At 40.7% G+C, this 20,415-nt stretch overlaps 1 protein-coding gene across 14 annotated transcripts in view; it reads right to left on the reverse strand.

Moving 5' to 3' along the window:
- Window positions 1–20,415, reverse strand: part of ROBO2 (roundabout guidance receptor 2) — a 735,763-nt gene that overhangs the window by 423,286 nt on the left and 292,062 nt on the right. The window lies entirely within an intron of this gene.

Genomic DNA, 20,415 nt, shown 5'->3' on the forward strand with positions numbered 1-20,415 from the left:
TGCTCAGAAACTCATTTACATTTTGAGCCAGAGAACAACTTTTCAGGGAAAGTGGTGCTTGATTCATAATTCAGTTAAGCATTATGATTAAGAAATTCATATCATGAATAGGTAACTATAAATGGCATGGCATCACTACTTTCTAGCACTGCAACAAGAGATGATGCTAAGAAGATCTGCTGCATTTTGAAATAGCTGGTTCATATCGTAAAAACTTGGGGATTCAGATGACAGTGAAAGGCTGGCAAGCTGGTTTCCACTAGTTTCCATTCCTCTCCCCCACACTGATTTTGGGCACAAGGCCGTTTGCATGCATGAGTTATCTCTGCAAAAGTCAGCCCTCTCCAAAACTGCACAAAGTTTTCATTCATATTGAAAGCTAAGCATTGTTATGTCATCATGGACACCATGTACTTTTGCAAAGTCTACAGCATGTTGCTACACCATCACAGAAACTAGTGCTACAACATACACAAAAAGTCACAATAAATAAATGTCACAACATACACAAGTGCCACAACAGAAATCTTGTGGTAGCAAGCATGGCTTGTCTCCTTAGCTAAGCAGGTTCCATATGAATGGGAGACTAGCATATGCATGGGAGACTAGTAGTGTGAGCACTGCAAGATATTCCCCTCAGGGGATGGAGTTGCTCTGGGAGGAGCAGAAGGTTCAAAGTTCCCTCCCTGGCAGCATCTCCAAGATAGGGCTGAGAGAGATTCCTGCCTGCAACCTTGGAGAAGCCGCTGCCAGACTGTGTAGACAGTATTGAACTAGATAGACCAATGGTCTGACTCAGTATATGTCAGCTTCCTATGTTCCTAAGTGTGGCAGAGGTAATTACTTCTGGTACAGAAAAATCAGTGAGTTATGTTTTGTGTTAAGCAGAGAGACTAGATGGTATTCTGACCTCCTGTTCTGTGTCAGGCAGGGAGAGAAAATGGGAACAAGAAGGAGAATGGCTGTTTCAATTCAAACGTTACTTATTATACAGTCTACATATTGTCAATGAACTTCTGTTTATACAAGAACAGCACGCATGCAAACATCATGATATCATTCACTGTCACAAGCACATTTTTAATGTATAGATACAAAAACACTGTAGTCCAATACTTATTATCACAGAATATTACTAGAAGAATGCCCCTCCCCCGGCCTCGTTGCCGTAGGGAGGGCGATTTGTCCCAGCCCGGCAATGGGCCAAGGAGACGCGGATTGGTTCTCGGGGGGGAGGGGCTTGACAGCCGTTTTCGGCGTCTTCCCGCCCAAAGCCCCAGAGAAAATGGGAACAAGAAGGAGAATGGCTGTTTCAATTCAAACGTTACTTATTATACAGTCTACATATTGTCAATGAACTTCTGTTTATACAAGAACAGCACGCATGCAAACATCATGATATCATTCGCTGTCACAAGCACATTTTTAATGTGTAGATACAAAAACACTGTAGTCCAATACTTATTATCACAGAATATTACTAGAAGAATACTTCGATTACTACAATCGAGACTGTCGGTCTATTGAAAACCAGTCCAAATTGGCATCTTGAAATAACTTTAAAAAGAGAACTTTGGTACACCCAACACAAAATTTTGGTCTAAAAGTTCAATAAAATAAAATAAAATGCATAATCGCTCTGCACCATCTTCAGCTATAGGTACTGAGACTTGCTTCTTCATAGGTGAAAGACTGAAATAGTTTGAATTCTTCACCAAGAATCTGAAGGCCTCACTTCATCCCAAAGCACAGTACAGTTGTTCGTGTTAACTAAAGTCATTCCCTGTTTCTAATATTTGTACTCCCCCCGCCACTTTGTGCTAAGCTGCTACAAGTTCCTTTAACTTTGGTAAAACTGCTTTGAAGCAATGCAATCTATTTCACTCACAAACCAAAACGAGTTAGCTATACAGCCAGGTGTTTTTGTTAGTTCTTTTGCCAGCAAACAATCCAATAGAGACCTCTGTAGCTTTCTGAGCATATCTTAATTGCTTGTTACTAGATGTTTGCCCTTGAAAAAACACAACAGCTGCTTAACAGTAACAGCACACTGGAAAAATACTTGCAAAGAAACTCCCCAACAATATCTTCTAGAAAAAATATACTCAAAATGTAATACATGCCAACTTGAAGCAGAGCAGCAATGTTTACTCAAATAAAAATATTTTGATCAATTAACTGAGATCATCATCATCATCATCATCATCATCATCATTATTTTAAATAAAATTTTATTAGAATTTCCCCCTTCAAAATACAATGCCAGGTAGGTGTCATATTATGGAATAAGAATGACACATATTTATAACATCATTCAACATACTAATTTGTTTTAAACTTACAAATTTTGAGGTGGAGGCATCTTCTTGGGAAAGGCATTCGCCCTACTCTTTCACAAAGGAAGAAATGCCCCTTCTGAGACTGCGCCAGCTATGAGACATGTATGAATAATCTAAGAACAAAGATCCCCCCAACTATTATTTTACTCATTTGCAAACTAATATGTATTTAACAGATCAATCAATACCTTAACATTCACAGTGAAATACCTATTTTGATATAATGGCTGACATCCAGACTAGCGCTATACTGGTGTGACAGTGCTGACCATCCAGCTTTGCTCCAGGAGCACTCCCAGGCTACATACCTGATCTTTCAGGGGAAGTGTAAGCCCATCCAGAAGAGGCAGATCTAAACCATCTCTTGGGTCTCAACCCCTCACAGTCCATACTTCCATCTTATTTGGATTCAGCTTCAGTTTGTTATCCCTCATCCAGCCCATTACCACCTCCAAGCAGGCATTTAGGGAAGTTATGCCATTTCCTGATGAGGTTGACATGGAAAAGTAAATCTGAGTCTTATCAGCATATTGATAACACCCAGCACCAAACCTCCTGATGATCTTTCCCAGCGGTTTCATATAGGTGTTAAAGAGCATTGGAGACAGTATAGAGCCTTGTGGAATTCCATACTTAAGTTTTCGCTTTGCAGAGCAACAGTCTCCAAGCAACACCATCTGGAATCTACAAGAGAGGTAGGAGTGGATCCACTGTAAAACAGTTCTACTCAATCCCAACCCCCTCAGGCAATCCAGAAGGATACCATGGTTGATGGTATCGAAGGAGAGATCCAAGAGGATCAGAAGGGGCACACTCCCTCTGTCGATAGACAATTGGAGATCAACAATCAGGCCAACCAAGGCAGTCTCAACCTCATACAAAAGCCAGTTTGAACTGGGTCTAGATAATCTGCTTCATCCAAAACCGCCTGGAGCTGAGAGGCTACCACTCATTCAGTCACCTTGCCGAACCATGCAAGGTTAGAAACAGGTCTGTAGTTAGTCAACTCTGAGGGATCCAATGCAGGTTTCAAGAGCAGTCTAAAAATAGCCTCCTTAAGACAATGAGGCATCCTGCACTCCTTCAGAGAAGCATTTATAATATTTACCAGACCCTCTCTGATAATATAATTAACAGATGAGATAAGCCAAGTTGGGCAAGGGTCAAGAGAACAGGTTGTAGGGCACACAGTTCGAAGCAGTTTGTCCACTTCCTCAGGAGTCACAAACTGAAAATGATCCAATCTAATCTCATAAGAGGAGTTGCTGGGCACCTCCACAGTAGACTCTGCAATTACTGTGGAATCCAGCTCAGCCCGAGTACAAGAAATTTTATCCACAAAAAAGTCGTTAAAAATGTCACAGCAATTAACTGATGGTTCCAAGTTTACATTCAAGAGGAAGGGGGTAAATACTAGCCCCCTCACAACCCTAGACAACTCGGCTGGACTTAAGTTTGCGGAAGCAATGCGGACAGAAAAGAACTGCTTCTTTGCCACCCGCACTGCCAGAGCATAGATCTTTAAATGTGCTCTGTGTTGTACCCGATCAGACTCGTGCCAAGTCTTCCTCCACTTGCACTCTAGTCATCAACCTTGACGTTTCAGCTCCCGTAATTCATCTGAATACCACAGGGCTGTCTCTAAAGCAGGTCAGATCGGACGCTTAGGAACGATTGTGTCTATTGCTCTAGTGAGTTCATTATTCCATGTTTGCACCAGAGAGTCAACAGAATCACTAGCAGAGCCAACCCTATACCTTTCCAAGTCTTCTTGGAATCCTATTGGATCCAATAACCTCCTCGGGCAGAGCAACCTAATAGGTCCTTCACCCCTGCAGAGGTGGGCCGAGGCTATAAGTTCTACCTTAACCAGATGGTGATCCGTCCATGACAAAGGGGAGATGATAGGAGTCCCCACCCAGAGAACACCACCCTGATCAGAGCAAAAGACTAAATTGAGTGTGTGACCAGCATCATGTGTCAGTCCAGAGACCAATTGGGATAGGTCCACAGTCATCATGGCCGATATGAACTCTTGGGCCGCTCCCGACAACCCGGTCCCAAAATGAACATTGAAGTCCCCCAACAACAACCACCTGGGCCACTCCAATGCCAACTCAGCAACCAGGTTCCTCAGCTCAATTAGGGACTCCACTGGGCAGTGGGGTGATCGGTACACCAGCAGAAGTCCCAATTTATCCCTGGTCCCTTGACTTAGGTGCACACATGCAATATAGGCCAAATACCTGCAGGGATCCTATTAAGGGAGATGGTATTCTTATAGACAACAATGTATTACTTGACATTAATAATATGTGCCTGTCCCTCCATTTTTCTTCCTGACCACTGTCTGTATTTACTTAGCACCATTTTGAAAATTACAATCTAGTGTTTACAGAACATCTTAAGGATCTTGGATAAAAACAAAAAAGACAAGTTATTATTGAACTAGTGTACTTTTTGTGACCAAACAAAAATAGAGGAAGCAATTCACTGATTATGAATCATTTGTTTATATAAAATTCCATGTTGATATTCCTTGAAATGCAACATCAATCAGCCAAGAAAAAAAGAACACAGCTCATTCCTGCAGTCTTAACTGGATTTCATCTGGTTTTCTAACAATAATAAATTCAAGTTCAGACAAAACTAAGATGTGTAGTAGTTGCATGCTGGCCAAGTTGTGCAATTAAACAACACCACACTTTCCCTAACATAGGCAGGAAATATCATTGAGAACTATTGAAAACTATTCAGTTATTGAGAACTATTGTTCTCAATTATTGAGAACTATCCAATTAATTTTTATTTCAAAGTCAATAATATATTGTAAATAAGATTTCTTTGCAGGGAAAGGGAAAATTACTGCTTTCATATATTTCTATGTACAGTTTAATGATTTTTCACATTTGAAAACAGCTAACTCTGTGACTCAAGAACGTTAGTTTAGGAGTGAAATCCAATATTCCCACTGAGGCAGAGAGACACACATTACAAAAGGTACTGAATTTAGAATAATTCAGTATTAAAGCAGCAGCTCAGCATGAAAGTTAAGCCTTTTTTTCCCCTACAGAATGTTTTGCCCCATGCTTTAATTTAATCTTGATACAGTACATGGGAAACTGAGTGAATTCACAGCACTGAACTTTATGCTTCAGGGTGAAGAGATAAGAAAAAAAAATGCTATCAAAGTTCCAGAGATGAAATCCTTTTGTCCTTTACATCCCACCTGAGGACTCCCACCAGTTCTGTGGCATCTCTGAGGCTTGATTTACTGCTGTGTGTAGAGTCCACTGAACATTTAGATGTATTGAACCTTATGAATTCAGGATTACACAGTGAATGGGAGATAGAATCACTTTTGTGCCAAGATAATTAGAAAACGACCCAGCGAAGCAATTTGGAGGAATAGGAGTATCCAGATCAAAGAGTTCAGCTTTTCTTCACATTTAAATGTGTAAAGGTTGCTAAGAGGTCAGAATGTTCAAGTGTGGAGCCCTATATTGTACAACACAGCTGAAAAACAGCAAGCAACTCCCTCCAGTACAAAACAGCCAACACTCATGTGTTTCCATTTCAGGTCTGATTAGGAATCAAAAAATGTGACACCTAGAGAGTTGCTGGCTCCAGGTATAATGGCAGGTTTGTGAATGATAGTAAGCCAGTTGTTTGTTCTGCTTGTGTAGATAATGCTGTTTAAGAGCCACATAACAGTTGCAAAGTACAATTAAAATACATCCCCAACAGAGGTCTCCATGAAGCAACGGGGTAGGGGGATAAAATGGAACTTACAGGCCAATACCGAAAACTTTGAATTCAGAGTTGCATTCGTGGCTGTATTCGACATGGAAATAGACCAAAATCAGAAGCTGCATTTCTTTTTACTTATTCAGCTCCTTTTCAGTGCACAACATATACATTTCACCATTTAAGAGCAATCATCAGATCTGCACTGCACACTAACTAGCAGGATTTAACATAGTAACCAAAGATAATCAAAATTATCGAACAAAAGAAATAGTTGTTTCCACTTTAGACTCATACAATTCTTTAACATAGATTATTGTATCAGAATGTATTGAATTTAGTGGATCCAATATGTGTTAAAGAATGAAAGAGAAAGTTTATTGATGGAAAATTGTCCTCTTTCCCACTAGGGATGTGCAAACTAGCTCCACATTGAACAGGTTTGGAACATAGGGGAACACAGTGGGGAACATAGGAAACTGCCATATACTGAGTCAGACCATTGGTCAATCTAGCTCAGTATTGTCTTCACAGACTGGCAGCGGCTTCTCCAAGGTTGCAGGCAGGAATCTCTCTCAGCCCTATCTTGGAGAAGCCAGGGAGGGAACTTGAAACCTTCTGCTCTTCCCAGAGCGGCTTCATCCCCTGAGGGGAATATCTTGCAGTGCTCACACATCAAGTCTCCCATTCAGATGCAACCAGGGTAGACCCTGCTTAGCTATGGGGACAAGTCAAGCTTGCTACCACAAGACCAGCTCTCCTCTCCAGCTCTCCAGTTTGACTTCGAGCCAGTTTGGTTTGATGGTCCGGGGTCGAACCGAACCATCCCCTGTTCAGTCCGGCCCAGGACCGATCCCACACACATACTGAATGTTGTGGGGGGGGGGGTTCACGAACATATTTTTTTACATTAAAGAAGGTTTTTTTCACCTTCTCGCCTTCGGGGAAGGTCCTCAAAGCGATGGGGCGGTGTCCATGGAGGTTACCCGTCCCCCAGCAGCCTCCATTATCACCCCCTCTGGCCAGTTTGGCCAGTTTTTGATCCAGTTCAGGCCTCCATAGTCTGGTGCAATCCCATTTTGGATGCCACCATGCATGTGCAAATGGCCTCTGAAGGCCTGGCATAACCCAGGGCCTCGCAGAGGCCATTTGCGCATGTGCGGTGGTGTCCACAATGGCTGCCATGCCTAACAATGGAGGCCCAAACCAGCCAAAGAACCAGCTGAAGGAGGTGATAACGGAGGCCAGTGGGGGAAGGGGAAACTTCCGCGGACCCCCCTGCTGCCTCGAGGACCTTCCCCAAAGGGGAGAAGGCAAAAAATAAATTAAAATGTAAAAAAAAAAATTGCGAATCCCCCTGGACCAGACCGGGGGATGGTTCGAGGGGGTGCTGGACAGAACTAGTCCAGTCAGGTTTGAGTCTGGTCTGGACCGGAAACAAACCAGGCCAGCCAGTTCCATGCACATCCCTACTCCCCACTTCTAATAGTACAATAACATTTTAAACTATGTTTGACATTTCTAAGTTGAGTGAGTTGGCAGCCCTGTAAAATCCATAATATGTGTGGTAAACTCTTTCTGACGGAGTAATCTCATTGCTTTGTCTAATGGTTCACGTGGTCTGCTTCTCCCCAAGAGACTTCTTCTTTGACTGCACAGTTCCCAAGCCACTGGTTGCTAATATTTCTTATTGTGAAGAAAGCAGAATATATGTGGATGGAAATAGCTACATAGTTAAGAGATACAGCTTCAAAATACAGCTTTGAGATTTTTTATATCTTCTTCAAGAAAATAAATTACATAAGTGTGTTATACCATATTTACTAGGGTTTTTCCAAGTGTTTAGATGTTAATCAAAGACTAGGGATTTTCCAAGTTTTTGCTGTTAAATTAAGTCTTCTTTTCAAAAAAATAATCACCTCTCTCTTTTTTAAAGGGGGTAATCTTAAATTCAGAGTAATCTTCTATTTGGATAAATATGTTAATGGACTACTCTGACATTTCCCCCACCCTCTGGTATTACCACTATCTTCTCATCACCATAAATATGACACTGGTAAAGAAAGAGGACACTGGTGGGAGTGGTACTTTACCCCAGGACATTGGGGCCTCCACACCCCCAGAGGCCGCCAGATCTTCCTTAGTCTGTCCTGGGTGGTGTGGTTGCCATTGGCCCATAATGCGCTGGGCAGCCGAGTGTGATTGTGACCTGTTCTGGGTGCTTTAGAGACAGAGGGGAAAGTAGGTAAATAAATATGTGGGATGGGAATAAGCTTTGTGTCGAAATGTTTCTGCTAATGGATATTTGCATTAATATACCTGTTTTATATTCTTACATTCTTGTGAGATGAGTTGCTATTTGTGCTCTTAAGAACCCATGTGTTGAGAATACTGTGTCACAGGGGGTGTGTGTGTGTGTGTGTGTGTGTGTGTGTGTGTGTGTGTGTGATGCTTATCTCGTAGTGCGGAGGGTGGGGGTCCAAAATTTATGTGCAGGCTCCAAAATTACTTAGGTGCACTGCTGATTAGTGGCATACATGTCCATTTCTGACCCACACTCAGTAACTGAGATAACTTTGATAGGTATAATGATAGGAAGATCTTAGATAAAATTGCTTATAATAAGTTGGCATTTGCAGCTATAGTTATGGTTTGTTGTTGTTTTTTTGAAGCGCTGTATTGTATATGTCTTCATATAGAGATACTGCACAGCAATGACATGTGGCATGGTGGTGTTTGTAGCCTGCAGCATTTCCCATCAGCTTCTGTTCTACACCAGCAATCCACTCCTAAGAAAAATAATATCTTGCCACCATCCTCCATGCCTTCCTAACTTGCATTTTACATGACACTGCCTTTGAAAAATGTCTAGAAACTTAAACAAGTGCAGCATACAATGGTTATACTTTTAGCAGTGAACATCATTCCAGTGCTTAAAAATCTCAGTGGTCTCCAGGATTGTATCTGGGCACAATTCAAATTGCACTGTTGACCCTTAAGGCACTATATTTATCTAGGGGCTGTCTATTAATTAAATCTTCATCTGAGTTAGTGGTCCAGTTTCCCTGATTTTAGAAATTAGGTGGCTACTAGGCACAGTGCCTTTTCACTGATTGCCCCTGCTAACTGGGCAAAGAGGCACTTTCGGAAGTGGTAATTTTCTTTATGTTAAGCAGGAGGAGAGCAACGGGCTCTATCCAACCTCTCCACAGCATCCCTTCAGTGACTGCTTCTGCTGTCTATCCTGCATTTCTTTTGAGACTGTGAGCCCTTTGGGGACAGGAAACCATCTTCACGTCATTCCTTTTCTATGTAAACCCTTCTACTTTTTAAGTTCAAAAGTGGTATGTACTAATGGTGGTAGTGGTTGTGACTGTGGAAATGCCCAGATTATGTAAACACTCCATGTATATGTAAAACATTATGTAAACACTCCAGAGATATCCACTTGCTTCTAATGCTTCCTGGTTCCAAGCTAAAGCAGTTTTATTAGTGAAGAAACTGAGCTGCTGATTCAGGACTTCCCTGATATGAATCTCGCCTCTCCCATGAATTCACTAGGTGGCTTTCAGCTTCCCTCTAAGTTTCAACGACGCACCTGCAATTTAGGGATAATGCTACTTGTATTACAGGAGTTGCTGTAAGGCTTACTTCAAGATAAGTGAATCACTTTCCACACTCAGAAAGCGCCTTATAAATGCTAACTATTATCACTTAGACAAGCCTTTGTAGATGTAGTTTTCTGTTTTAAAGTACAGCTTTATCCGAATCCTAATACTGTTTATTTTAGGTTATTTGCACTTTTTGCTGTATTTTATTATGATTTTACTTTAATTTTACATGTTAGCCACCTTAGAAATTGAATCGTGGAATTAAATAAAAATATTTAATTTAAACACATAAATAATGCAACTCCATGGTAAAAAGAAGCATCATACAACTATAAAGAAGACATGTAAGATGTGTATAAAGTACACATCTTAGATGAAGCAAGAGCAGATAGCATAGTTTAAGTCATTCAGGTCACTGCATACAACCCAGCAATTATGGTTTTCCCCAGCATGAAGCTGGTTTCTCATGCAGAGCCAAAGATGATAACAGGGCAATTACAATATTCTCTCATCCTCACCTGAAAAAAAGAACTCTTGGTCTATTACTCTGGACTTCACAGCTAGCACAAAATATAAATCTCTCCCTGAAGGAAGAGTTAATGTGGTGCTGCCAGAAAGGTTCAGAGTCTGGCCTGTGTTTCTACAAATATCTGCTCTATTTCCAGCATCTGAAATTACTGGAAAGTAATCTGAATGTCCTAGAAAAAGTTGAAATATTATGCAGAGGGCAGATTTTTAATGGATTCTCAATTGCTAAAAAGGAACATATTACTATTAAGAATACCTTGTTCAACTAAATGTACAAACTGATTCACATAACAAAAGACATAAGAAAATGGTTCCCTGTCCCAAAAGGGCTTAAGCATCTTGTGCTCAGTATATGCCTCCAAACAACAAGGCATTTCTTAATTAAACAAGGGCCATCGAATTATAAATTTGCAGCAAAACAATGGGATGAGATGAAACCACACATTCTACTAAAATAAGTCAATTTCTTCAGATTATTTTTTAATGTTTCAGATTTCTAATAGTTGCACTGTCACAATACTCCAACTATTAATTTGAGAACTGAAATGTTTGATTTGAAAAAGAAATGATTTTGGCATGAGTGTCTGCATGACCTTTTCCAGGGACAGGATCAAAGGCAAAGGCTGCAATCTTATACCCACTTACCTGCAAGTAAGTCCAATTTATTTAAATGGGAATGGGGGGGGGGGGACTATTCCTTTTGTCTCCTCCAGATACCCACATAGGTAGTTGAATGCCTGACTACAGTTAATCCAGAATAGAGCTGTGATGGAATTGAGTCATTTAAACAGGAGGATATATTTGGCAACATGTAAAGAGCTTCACTGGAGCCTCCCTCCAGGGGCGGAGCCGCCAGTGGACAAATGGGTTCAAAGAACCTGGGCTGTGGCCAATCAGAGGCCGCACCTTATGGCCCCGACACGACCCCCGCATCTGACGTCAGACACGGGAGGTGCTGGTTTGGATCCTGAGCGGGGCCACATAGCCCCGTTAGGGAGTTAAATGGCTGCTTGCCTGGCTCTAACTGCTGAATGGAGCCGTACGGAACCTTAGTCCTCTTTCTCTATTCAAACTAGGTTTAAGAATGTGAAGTCTTTCCCTGTCTACCCATACCTCCATTTCTCTCATCTTCCTCTGCTGTTACTCTTATGTCAATGTCTAGGCTGTAAGCTACTTGGATTTGTCCTCTTAGTTATCTAGCAAGTGAAAAGAATTTGTGCCATGGATGAAACTATACAAAGATATTATTACTATTAATAATAAAATTATTTATCACCTATGATGTATATGCACAAATAGATGACTGTTAAAAATCTCTTAAATCTTGTAGGTGGAAATCATGCCTACTTCCTTTCCAGTTTATTCTTCCTTTTTCTAGTTTATTCAAGAAAGCGGTAAGAAGGAACAGAAAGTAACTGGTTTTTTGTCTATTTTCTAATGAGGAAAATATATTGTCTAGCCCATGTTGTAGTGATTAGCTATGTGATTTGTGATTATGTTTTCCATATAATAAGAAAAGAAATAGTTTCTATAATGCTTTGTCCATTATTTTATAATGAAAAAAGAATAACTAGCTGAACCAGGCACAGACCATCTGTGCTTCTAGTCCCCCCCCCCCACTTTCTCCCCCCCCCAAGCCCACCCGTCAGTCTCCGCTTTCTCCCCCTCGCCGCTTTCTTCCCCCTTCCCCCACCGGCCACCACTTTCTCCCACCACCACCACCCCCACGGCTTTTTTCTCCCATCCGCCCACCTGCCGCCACCATTTTTTTCTCCCTCCTGTCCGCCCATCTGCCGCCACTTTTCTCTCCCCCCATCCACCTGCCTCCACCGCTTTTCTCTCCTCCCATGTGCCCACAGCTGCTTTTCTATCCCACCCCATTTTCCCACCGGCCCCCCGCCCACCACCCACTGCCGCTTTCTTCCCCCTCTCCTCCCTTGGCTGGACCTCTCGCAGGAACTCTTGCAGCGTGCTGTGAGAGTTTCGCCACCAAATCCTAGGCATGCATGCTGGCTAAGATAATTAACTATATAGATAAGGATAAGAAGTTAATGCAAGAACCTAACAAAACTGTTACAATAGAGTTCTGCTTTGTAAATATCCTTATTTTGCTTATCTCTTTGGGGAAGAGAGGGTGGTTAAAAGTATTGGCCTTAATGTATTATATTGCTGCCTAAGTGAAAAGCAACATTCATTTAATATCTTAATTGCATAAATCTAAAGACTGGTGTAGGCAGATACAAAATTACCAATACCAAACAAAGATTGCTTGCTACTTTAATTGTATAAGCAGTTATGGAAGGAAGGAAGGAAGGAAGGAAGGAAGGAGAAAACTATTAGTGTACATTTTTACTATTCTATTCTAGTTCATTCAACTAAAATGGACTAAATATGTTTAAAGCATCAAGAGCAACATCGGCTGCCATTAACTCTTCTTGTAGTTAGTGTTGCCAACCTTCCAGGGTTAGCATGAACCTCCAAGTGTCTACTGAAAGCAATCCTGGAGATTTCTAATGGTTTGTGGGGGAAACTGTGGAAAAAATAGAGGGGAAAGAAGGTCCAGAGCTTCAGGACCGGCAATCCCATCAGCAGTGCTGTAAGTTATACAATTGGCCAAGACTGTGAGCCTCTTCTCATGAGCAGTGAGCAGGGCTCTGCAGTGGGCTGCAGGGAAGGCGACCTACTTTCCCTACAGACAATCAATGTGCTGTTGCTGGATGCACGCCATGCACTCCATGCGCACCCAGGCAGCGGGGAGGTCAGGGCAGGATGTTTCGTCCTGGCCCCCAGAAATACCAGAAATACCATGATGCACCACACAGATCCGCGGTGCATCATGGGGTCCCCTGGTCCCCTCCCCTGGCTCCCTCTGCAAACAGCCATGGCTGACAGATGATCCAAAAAATGAGGTTAAGGGAGCACTCAATCCCATTTTCAAGTGTAGCTAGTTCGGTGGATTTGTTGCTGTGGCCGATCCTGATGGTTTGTGCACACTGTCACTGGCAAAACCGGGCTGGGCTCCTTTAGTCTCCTTAAGTTTTTGCATGTGCGTGTGAATCACCTCTGTTTATTTAAATCTGCAAGTCTAAGGAAGGGGTGAAGTTCATGACTAGAGACTTTATAATAGATTAAATCTTTACTGGGGTTCAGTATACTTAAGATTAAACAAAAACGAAATCTGGGAAAGCTGGATGACTCTTGGGGCCAGTTTAGAAAACTGGGGACAAACATTTTCTGTTGAAATAGTGGCTTTGAAAGTTCCCAAACTCACATACTCCCTCTATCCACTATCTCTCGGATCACCCACTGGGAATATGTATTTATTTACGTTTTTGTAAAACAAGCAAACTACAGTTCTGTGGCTCATGTAAAACTGGAGCTCTTGTTTAACTGTAGTTTACAAACCATGAGTAAACCAGGATGTGAAACTGAGATTCAACTCAGATTTCACATCCTGGTTTGCATGTGGCTTGTAAGCGACAGTTAAATAACAGCTCCAGGTCTGGACAAACCATAGAGTTTAATAAACCACAGTATGCATGTGGCAGCTCAGTGCCAGAGCCAAAGTAGTAAGGGGCAAAAGGAGCATGCAGCCTCAGAAGGATTAGAAGCAGCTGCTATCACAAACCATGGTTTTGTGTGAATTGACACTGTTTCTTTAAAAATACATGAAAGTGAATAAGCCTTAAACAATTGCCCTGTACTCAAAACAAGAGATCAGTTTAAATGAAAATGCTTAATCAACATGAGGTATAAACAACCATGTTAGATGCTGGTAGAAAGAATGATTCATTCACTATACAAAATCCTATGATAGTGGAAATTAACAGAAGCAAATAATTTATTTGCCTTTATTATGTTGTTTACCATTCTCAGTTATTTGTATTATTCCTATTAGAACCTTGCAAATTGCATTTCCATACTTTTAAGTTCTGACCTTTCTTCAGCTGGTAAACAAATATGACATTTACAGAGATAGACTGAACCTCAAAAACTTGCCACTGAATAACCCATTAAATAATCAATACTTAAAATGGAAGTTGGAACAATAAGAAAATTATAAGCAAGTTTGAACAAAATTACTAACTAGAATATTTGCTTATCAGTTACCAAACATTTAACGATTGTGTAAAGGTGTTTTCTTTAGCACTTACGGACTAATCCTATGTTGGTTACTTAGAAGTAAATATTACTGCATTCAGTGGGATTCCCAAGGAAGTGTTACTATCATAGACTTGTGTAGATGTTCCATTGAAGGTACAGGAACTTATTTCCAGATCAAGAGCACAATCTACATAGTAAAGCACAAAAGTCTCCATGAAGTGGATCTCAAATAAAATTTCCTTACAACTGTAAATACCACAGTGCACATATAGCTTTGCTTGTATGCAAAGAAAATAGGAATTTACATATACTAGTAAAAGGGCTTGCAGTTTGCAAGCATTCCTTATCTTTCTGTGATTCTAGTCATTGTGCATGTCTACGAGGTATCATTCTCTATGCTTTTCATTGGGAGAGTTTTCCTGCATTTTCTGGGAACTTCATTATTTTTATGAGGTTTTCCATTTTTTGGTAATCTGGGTGAGGTCTGAAACCTATCTGCAAAAATGGCATGTTTCTATCTTTTGCGGTATGGTCTGGAAGTTTTATGTCAGTCAGTGAAGCCCAAGCAGCTTTCTATCACACACACACACACACACAACACACACACACTTTGATCATCCGTGACACAGAAATAAATTATTTTAAAAAAACAAATATTCAGAAAATGTTTGATGATCCATCCATCTGCTTAAATGTATATTCTTTGCAACTCAGGTGGCGCATAATGTCATGATACAGTAATTAATGATGCTTTAAAATATTTTTCCCTGTTTTACACTGTTGAATGGTGAAAAGGAGCAATCTTTAATTTTAAATTTCAAATAGTATACACAATGAGATATTTCAACAATATATGCATTATTTCTACATGTTTGCTTGACAAATTCATCTTCATTTTCAAATAGTTTTCTACCACTTAAAATAACACATTGCCGTTTAGAAGCATCTGTATTATAAAAATAGGTAAAATAAATAATTGGATGGGTTGCAAAGGCCATGTGTCTAAATCACTAAATAAGTTCAAATATGTAGTCGCTTCTGTAGCATAAATTTTTGCAGTTCTCACTAGTATTCTGTAGATAAAACAATACATGATATATACATTCTGTTGAGTGAAATATTAGCCAAACATTGTCAGTAACAGAGATTCTTCATTTCTCAGGGAAATGTAGTATTATTTATATTTATACTCCACATCATATAAAATCCCAAGATAGTTTTGTCTGTATGATATATGTCAAATACTCATCAGACCAATTCTACAATGTATCCATTGGAATATATTGTTACACTTCTGATCATACATTTATGTCCAAAGGTTTTGATATGAACTTGTGTTTAAAATACCTACTTCCAATAAAAGGTTTATTAAATTAGAAGTTAAAGATTAGTGGACGAAGATTCATGCAGCTTAGATATGTACAAACTTTTTGTAGGAATAAACACTCTACTGCCCTTTATGCCCAGGGAGAAAGTTGAAGGACAAACATTAGAAGACTGGAAGGCTTGGGTGGTCTAACAGAAAGACAAGGGAAAGACACCAAAACGTACTATGGTTTTAGGAAAACAATTGTAGAGCTCAACCCTGGGCAGATGGACTTTTGTTTCCCAAGCTGCAAAGAATAAACTAACTGTATGTAGTTTCCTTGACCCAGAAATATATTGTAGTTTATTATCTAATTTATAAAGAGTCTTTTCTAGTTTCATTTCCTTTTACTGTATTTGTGTGCTGACCCAGAGATACCATGTATTTATTTCCCTTAACCTCCATTGTCCTCTTTGTTAGGTTCAGAATATAGATTGGTGTGTATATTGTACTGCTTATTCATTAATGAAGGCTAAGTAAACCTCAGCTTGACCCATAACTATGTTTCACAGACATTATTAAAGTTTCTGGCTTCTTGCAATTGACACATAACCCAAGCCAAATATATATTGAGAGGGGCAGCAGAACACTTATTTAATAAGAACCAAATATGTCTTCTAGGACACATATTTAAAAAGCTAACATAGTAGTCTAGTTTGCCCTGAGAGAGAATAAAGACCGGTAGACAATTATTCAGGTTAATATAAAGAACAACTTAATTACAAAATTCAGATAAGATGATCAGCAACATCATTCAGTCTACAGGTATAAGCATGTCCCAGTTCTCTTACACAAAGTCAGCAGAGAAGATTACTCCATGCCAGGACTGACTGAAAAATCAAATGCACAAGTATGGTATGGGGACACCTGGCTTAGGAACATAGGAAGCAGCCATATACTGAGTCAGACCTTTGGTCTATCTAGCTCAGTATTGTCTACACAGACTGACAGACTGCATCCTTCTCCAAGGATGCAGGCAGGAATCTCTCTCAGCCCTATCTTGGAGTTGCTGCCAGGGAGGGAACTTTGAACCTTCTGCTCTTCCCAGAGCAACTCCATCCCCTGAAGGGAATATTTTGCAGTGCTGACACCTTCAGTCTCCCATTCATATGCAGCCATATGCAACAAGGGCAGACCCTGCTTAGCTAAAGGGATGCATCATGCTTGCTACACAAGACCAGCTCTCCTCTTGGCAGAAGCACATGTCAAAGTATGCCTTAGTGGACCACAAGCTCTATATACACCAGCACTGTGATACAGCTGGTTAAAAAAACCCTTATACAATCTTAAAGAGTGTCACTGCACTAACAGAAGGGTACTAATGGTTCAACTCTGTTCTGTGCTGCTGAGACCTCACTCGCAACAGTGTGTCCACTTCTACCCCTCCCTGTAGTTTAAGAAAGACATTAAACTGGAATAGGTTCAGGGGAGGGCAACAAAGATGTTGAGGGGATATGATAGTCCTTCAGATATTGTCAGGCTGTCATATACAGTTCTTTTGAGGGCAGAACTACAACCAGTGGGTTGCAATCACAAGGAAGCCACAGTCTGTCTCATGCAGTGGTGTGTTCATTTTTTTGTAGCCCCTGGATCGCCATCTGGGATGTAGCAGCTTCCTATACTGATCAGGGGTTGGACTAGAAGATCTTCAAGGTGCCTTCTAACTCCAATATTCTATTATTCCTTAACAAGTCTGTTCCTGGGGCAAAAATTCAAGCCCCCTTGAATTTCTGAATTTGATAGGAAACCCTTTCCATCTCTATCCTTTCCTTCCTCACCCAAATCCATTCCTTCAATAACTCATATCCCTTCCCCATTCCAGAGCTCAAATCCCCTTAACTACATCAGACTGTCTGCTAAGTGGGCAAAGCGGCACCTTTTAAAGTAGTGAATTTATTAAAGATTTATTTTCCAGGGATGTTTTCGGGGAATGGAATTTCACTTCCTTGAAATTCTGTTGTGCCTTAGGGGGTCAGAAATACCACAATATTTATCTATCAATAGATCCTAAGAACACACAGATATACTATTCACATGTCAATGTCCACCCCCCCTACACACAATGTGTCATATGGACAACTGTCTACTTGTGGTTGTGTTGCTACTGGCCTGCCCTATGTTCACATCAGGGCAGGCTAGTGGTGGTTTGGCAGCCAGCCTCTTAAACAAGATTGAGGGAGTGAGTGCGCCCTTAACCCCATTTTTTTTTATCGTGTGCAGTACCGGCTGCTTTTAGCTGGTGCTGCAGCAGTGACAGGCACCCTCCTGTTGCGGTAGGGATCCCCACAATGCACCGCACATTTGCGCAGGGCATTATAGCACTTACATTTACATTTATATACTGCTCTATAGCCGGAGCTCTCTAAGCGGTTTACAATGATTTAGCATATTGCTCCCAACATTCTGGGTACTCATTTTACCGACCTCGGAAGGATGGAAGGCTGAGTCAACCTTGAGCCCCTGGTCAGGATCGAACTTGTAACCTTCTGGTTACAGGGCAGCAGTTTTACCACTGCGCCACCAGGGGCTCTTCCATTATGCGATTTCTAGGGCCTACAACGTGTCCCAGTCCCTGACCATCCGCATTGTCAGGGGCAGCCCATATCCACCTGAGCGGACGATCGGTGTGCCCAGCACAGACCAAACTAACATCTGCAGGAGAGGTAAGCTTCAGCAGCCTTCCTCCCCACGTGTCCTAAAGCCCTTCTCACTGATCGTGAGAAAGGGCTCATAGCTTTTGATCTGCTAGCTGCTTACTATCCTAGCTATTTTACTTTGGAAAAGAAAATGTTCATATGCAAATAGAAAAGGTGTTTTCTCTTTTAAAGCTAGCAGAGAGAATCTTGAAAATGAGTATTACTCATTATAGATACACAATAGAATGGAATGGAAAGGTGTCTTATCTGAACACAGCTTAGTGAGCAGCAAAAATGAAAATGTTTGCTTGGGAAAGGCATTCAAACTGTAAGAAATTCTCAGCATGTTTGCAGCTGTGTTGCAAAAGGAGCAATAAAAGAAGACTAGCACGGAAGTATCAATGGCTGCTTCAGTAGTGGGGCTGCAGTTTTATCCTTGGAATATAAAGTTTGGGCAACAACGATGTGATCTTCCAATTAAATCTCAATGCATATAAACACTGATCTTTATACACATGACTGACAATGGAGGGTTGTGGTCTAATACTTTTATACCAGTTCTTTCCACAATGGAGAACAAGTTGAAATGTAGCCTACCAAGTACATGGCATCACCAACATCCACTAACCTATACTGTGGACAGAAAATCATGAATAAAGACCTGCCAGGTGCTGTGAACAAACCAGGGTTGTATATCTGAAAAACTATTTGTATTATGTTTATATTTATTTTGTATTATATTTATTTTGTTATTTAATAACAACAGTTATTAAACAAACAAAAACGTCTGGAGAGCATACAAGTTGTATGAAATAAGTTGGCAGTTTCTATTCATTCACACTTTAGGTGAATGAAGTTCACTAACAAAGTCTAGTTTTGGAGAGGACAACCCATGTTGGATATTCCCTCACAGAATGCAGAGGCCATAATAATGTAGATATATGACTAAATACACTTTTGAAACACAAAGTTAAGTCAATCAGATCAATGAAAGAATGCAAAACAAGTAAGAAGGCAGCTTGCCTAAATAAGTTTGCATTATTCATAAAATCAATAGTATTCCTGGAGCTTAACAGCCTGTCTTAATTTACTCTCCCTCTTAGCTTCAAAGGTCTGATTAAAGATGTGACTATGGTTTGGCCTTACAGGTTAGCAAAATATGTTCTTAATGAAAGTCTGGAAATTTCTTAATCCAGTTAAAGTCAAATGCAAAGTCATCATGCTCTGCTCAACAGATCTGCTATTAAAGAGATGCTGAACATTACCACAAAACACAGAGCAAAAAGAAGGGACTATTTCACCATGATATTATTGTAAACTCTGCTTTGGAGCAACATTCTTTTAAGCACATCTAAATGTTTGGATGCATCCAAAAGGGCTATTGGTGAGCTTACATAGTGTATTAAAATGTTGTATTGCAGCAAGGAAGGAAGAAAATGGAATTTCCCCCTGCTAACCCAGCCAAGATACACCTTTTAAAGTTGTGATTCCCTTTATTTAGCAAAGAGAGAACTGGCCCTATTCAGCCCCAGCAGCTGTTGTTGGTGTCTATCTTCTGTTTCTTTTTAGATTGTGAGCCTTTTGGGAACAGGGATCCATTTCTCTCTCTCTCTCTCTCTCTCTCTCTCTCTCTCTCTCTCTCTCTCTCTCTCAGTGTGTGTTTGTATGTGTTTAAATCGCTTTGGGAACTTTTTGTCGAAAAGCAGTATATAAATATTTGCCATAGTAATTGGAAGTGGGAAACTGATGAAAATTCACCATTAAAATGGGTGCAAGAGCCACCAATTGTGGGAGAAATGGCCAAAGAGAACGACAGTATGAAATGTCTGTAAGAAAAATAATACAAAAGCATGCATTCCTGTGATGATGCATAAAGGTTTTATGTGAAAAATAGTGAATGGGAAGCAAATGAGCATAGTAAATTTGGAGTGGGTCCTGGGACAAAAAGTTAAGATGGGCCTCTGTCCTGCTGCCGCTTTATTCTTCAAAGAGGTGTTGAGAGAGACCAAAGAGCAAGCTGTCATCCAACTGGTGGGGGTCTGTCAGGGACACTGGTCTGCCTCACCAGTTCAATTGTCGCTACC

Source organism: Hemicordylus capensis, chromosome 3 (genome assembly GCF_027244095.1).
Source record: "Hemicordylus capensis ecotype Gifberg chromosome 3, rHemCap1.1.pri, whole genome shotgun sequence".
Lineage (NCBI taxonomy): Eukaryota > Metazoa > Chordata > Lepidosauria > Squamata > Cordylidae > Hemicordylus > Hemicordylus capensis.